Raw genomic sequence first — 5,000 nt, forward strand, 5'->3', positions numbered from 1 at the left:
CCGCTCGCGGTGTTTAACTGGCATTATGTGGTACGTCCTATCGGTGGGCTTAGCTCCTCGCGGGCGGTCCAACTAATATCCCATCGCGGTGCTCTTCACTGAGTGTCGAGGTGGGCCGATACGGTTACTTTGAACAAATTAGAGTGCTTAAAGCAGGCTACCTTCGCCTGAATACTGTGTGCATGGAATAATGGAATAGGACCTCGGTTCTATTTTGTTGGTTTTCGGAGCCCCGAGGTAATGATTAATAGGGACAGATGGGGGCATTCGTATTGCGACGTTAGAGGGGAAATTCTTGGATCGTCGCAAGACGGACAGAAGCGAAAGCATTTGCCAAAAATGTTTTCATTAATCAAGAACGAAAGTTAGAGGTTCGAAGGCGATCAGATACCGCCCTGGTTCTAACCATAAACGATGCCAGCCAGCGATCCGCCGAAGTTCCTCCGATGACTCGGCGGGCAGCTTCCGGGAAACCAAAGCTTTTGGGTTCCGGGGGAAGTATGGTTGCAAAGCTGAAACTTAAAGGAATTGACGGAAGGGCACCACCAGGAGTGGAGCCTGCGGCTTAATTTGACTCAACACGGGAAACCTCACCAGGCCCGGACCCCGGAAGGATTGACAGATGATTCGGTGGGTGGTGGTGCATGGCCGTTCTTAGTTGGTGGAGCGATTTGTCTGGTTAATTCCGATAACGAACGAGACTCTAGCCTGCTAAATAGACGTAACTTATGGTATCTCGAAGGCCCCCGGCTTCGGTCGGTGGGTTTTTACTACCAACGTACAAACAAATCTTCTTAGAGGAACAGGCGGCTTCTAGCCGCACGAGATGGAGCAATAACAGGTCTGTGATGCCCTTAGATGTTCTGGGCCGCACGCGCGCTACACTGAAGGAATCAGCGTGTTTTCCCTGGCCGAAAGGCCCGGGTAACCCGCTGAACCTCCTTCGTGCTAGGGATTGGGGCTTGCAATTGTTCCCCATGAACGAGGAATTCCCAGTAAGCGCGAGTCATAAGCTCGCGTTGATTACGTCCCTTTGTACACACCGCCCGTCGCTACTACCGATTGAATGATTTAGTGAGGTCTGCGGACTGGTGCGCGGCCAATGTGATAAGCATTGCCGATGTTACCGGGAAGATGACCAAACTTGATCATTTAGAGGAAGTAAAAGTCGTAACAAGGTTTCCGTAGGTGAACCTGCGGAAGGATCATTAACGATACGATACCAAAAGAATTTGACTTGAACACATATAAAAAAACTATGAAATATATATCAATGGTCGGTAAGGAGCTGTACCCCTCCTGTATCGACGAAAGTATATACGACGTATTAACAAGCTATATACTTTAACAAACGAAAACGCCAGGGAGCTTGGCAACCTCCGTTGGCACGAATAGAAATATTCTTAAGGAGGAGACGACCCTCCAGCTACGGAATTATACGAAGAGAAGGTGGCACTCTCTCTCGATCATCGGGATGAAGAGATATATATATATATACAAGTATAAAAACGAAATGCGAATGAAACTTATTCGAGGCGCCTGCGTGAGGTCGTAAACAGAAAGACCCGCCGTCTCCGAATAAAACATATATATGAAATCCTAATAAAAGGGAACTCTAGCTTCGAAAGAGCCAACAAAAGTTAAGGCTCGATATCAAACGAAAAAATTACGATGGAAACCAGGTGTAAAGAGAAATGCAGTCGTGGCGCCTGCGAGAGGCCGTACACAGAAAGACCCGCCGTCACGATCTCGTATTTCGTATTTGCATCGTGGAAACCGTACAAACGAAATATAAAAGTCCATGCAAACTAATAAGAAAATCTCTAAAGTGCCTCGTGTCGGAGAGATCATGCTCGCCTATTCTCTTCTATGTTTCGTGGTCTGTGTTGCGTTTGTTCTCCTCCTAGCAACGGGACATATCGAAGACTCCTCTTTGGGGTCGAACGAATCGAAGAACCGAGGGATCGAACGAAGCGTCTAGAACGAGTCGACGAGAGCGAAAGAACTTGTAGCGAGTCGCGCAGAGCGAAAGGATACCGATATACATCTTCGAAGGTTCTCTTCGAAGATCCATGGATACCTTCTGCGTCGACTTCTCTCGTCTCTTTCATCGAAACTCTCGTCGTTCTCGAAACGTGCTTCCTACCCAAAGGGCGTGTGCTCTTCGTATGTCGTTTCGTTCGAAATAACGAAACCACGTGTAACATACTCGTGGATCGGGTAACCTAGAACGAAGACGCATCGCGTGGATGTTGGCCCGCTATGCGACGATGACCGATGATGATGATGATGATGTCGATGTCGACGACGGCGATGAAGACGATGTGTAGCAACGATTCGTAACTAGTCTAGCCGAAGCTCGTTCAGAGGGGAACGCCGCCGGCTTCGAAGCCTCGATGTCGTGAGTCGGACACCCGTGCCGTCGCTAGAGTTTTTCAAACTCTGCTTCTGGATATTGGGACGAAAGACCGCTCGAGGACGACGACAGCCGTGCGTGCGTATCCCATCGAATTTTTTACACCACCTGAACGAGACTAAGGTTTCGTCTAGTCGATCGTCTACCGTCGCATAATGTATATTATATACCGTTCAGAGGGGACCGGCTGTCTATCCTCGTTGTCGTGAGTCGGACACCCGTGCCGTCGCTAGAGTTTTTCAAACTCTGCTTCTGGATATCGGGACGAAAGACCGCGCGAGGACGACGGATGCGAGTCCCATCGAATTTTTGATTTACACACTACCTGAACGAGACTTAAAGTTTCATATTATATACCGTTCAGAGGGGACCGGCTGTCTATCCTCGTTGTCGTGAGTCGGACACCCGTGCCGTCGCTAGAGTTTTTCAAACTCTGCTTCTGGATATCGGGACGAAAGACCGCGCGAGGACGACGGATGCGAGTCCCATCGAATTTTTGATTTACACACTACCTGAACGAGACTTAAAGTTTCATATTATATACCGTTCAGAGGGGACCGGCTGTCTATCCTCGTTGTCGTGAGTCGGACACCCGTGCCGTCGCTAGAGTTTTTCAAACTCTGCTCTGGATATCGGGACGAAAGACCGCGCGAGGACGACGGATGCGAGTCCCATCGAATTTTTGATTTACACACTACCTGAACGAGACTTAAAGTTTCATATAATATACTACCGTTCAGAGGGGACCGGCTGTCTTTCCTCGTTGTCGTGAGTCGGACACCCGTGCCGTCGCTAGAGTTTTTCAAACTCTGCTTCTGGATATCGGGACGAAAGACCGCGCGAGGACGACGGATGCGAGTCCCATCGAATTTTTGATTTATACCTGAACGAGACTTAAAGTTTCATATAATATACTACCGTTCACCCGGCTGAACACCCGTGCCGTCGCTAGAGTTTTTCAAACTCTGCTTCTGGATATCGGGACGTGCGAGTCCCATCGAATTTTTTATTTACACACTACCTGAACGAGACTTAAAGTTTCATCCAGTTTGTCGTCTATCATCGCATATATAATATACCGTTCAGAGGGGACCGGCTGTCTATCCTCGTTGTCGTGAGTCGGACACCCGTGCCGTCGCTAGAGTTTTTCAAACTCTGCTTCTGGATGTTGGGACGAAAGACCGCGCGAGGACGATGGATGCGAGTCCCATCGAATTTTTGATTTACAAGACACACACTACCTGAACGAGACTAAAGTTTCATCGAGTTTATCGTCGCATAACCCGTTCGGAGGGGACCGGCTGTCTATCCTCGTTGTCGTGAGTCGGACACCCGTGCCGTCGCTAGAGTTTTTCAAACTCTGCTTCTGGATATTGGGACGAAAGACCGCGCGAGGACGATGGCTGAGAGTCCCATCGAATTTTTGTTTTTTTTTTTAAAAAAACACCACCCGAACGGAGATGTGTTCTATCTTTCGTCGATTTTTCATGCTTTCAGTCGTCGCGTGGTCGCCATCCGTTCGGAGGGGATCGCCGGCTTCGAAACCTCGATGTCGTGAGTCGGACACCCGTGCCGTCGCTAGAGTTTTTCAAACTCTGCTTCTGGATATTGGGACGAAAGACCGCTCGAGGCGGACGGCCGCGCGAATCCCATCGAATCTTTACTATCACCCGAACGATGGAGAGATGCACGCGCGCTGTTTCTTGAATAATTGGACGAGAGAGTAGAATCAAACACATATATAACATGGGCTAGCCACCGTGCTTACTCGTTCGCGAGATCGTGTGCTGTACAGAGGATTCAGAATCGGGTGTATATATCCCCGTCGTTTCCTGACGAACGGAGCTTCGATCTCGATGGTTGTTATATATCATAATGTACTTTACGCCCGGCCGGCGAACGCGCGTATCTTCGCGCGTTCGTCGGTTTCTTTTTTTTTTCGAACGTTTTGTGTCGTCAATTCTATGGCGACTTCTGCGCGTTCGATTCCCGTTGGTCGAACGTGACGGAACTCGGCTTCGATAGAACCGAGAAGAGTACATTTGAGTACTGAACTGTTGTAAATTTATAAAAGATTACCCTGAACGGTGGATCACTTGGCTCGTGGGTCGATGAAGAACGCAGCTAATTGCGCGTCAACGTGTGAACTGCAGGACACATGAACATCGACATTTCGAACGCACATTGCGGTCCACGGATACAATTCCTGGACCACGCCTGGCTGAGGGTTGCTCACGTAAACCTAAGACTGCTTGCGTTGCGTATCGTCACTCTCCGTATCTGTCTCTCTCTGTCCCTTCTTGCCTTAACAACCCGCCGTCGTTCTTCTTTATATAAGAGAACGTTTCAGAGTCGGACGAAGGTACAAGAACGAGGATACGAATAAGAGCGGACGGAGAGAACATACGCGACGTACGAGCGATTGTTGGACGCTCGTCGGCGTTCGTCGCGGTCGTGCAGAGACCGTGCAAGTCGTACGCATGCTCGATATATAATCTATCGTGTTCACGGGAGACTACGAAACTCTACCTCTGTCTCTCTCTGTCCCTTCTTGCCTTGACAACCCGCCGTCGTTCTTCTTAAA

At 49.2% G+C, this 5,000-nt stretch overlaps 1 non-coding gene across 1 annotated transcript; it reads left to right on the forward strand.

The window, feature by feature from the left end:
* Positions 1 to 4,492: 4,492 nt before the first annotated feature.
* On the forward strand, positions 4,493 to 4,647 carry LOC117241543. Its single transcript, XR_004495044.1, has one exon. It is a non-coding gene; the product is annotated as a 5.8S ribosomal RNA (ribosomal RNA).
* Positions 4,648 to 5,000: the final 353 nt, after the last annotated feature.

The sequence above is a fragment of the Bombus vosnesenskii genome, unplaced genomic scaffold, assembly GCF_011952255.1.
Source record: "Bombus vosnesenskii isolate JDL3184/JDL3185 unplaced genomic scaffold, Bvos_JDL3184-5_v1.1 scf7180000016096, whole genome shotgun sequence".
Taxonomy (NCBI): domain Eukaryota; kingdom Metazoa; phylum Arthropoda; class Insecta; order Hymenoptera; family Apidae; genus Bombus; species Bombus vosnesenskii.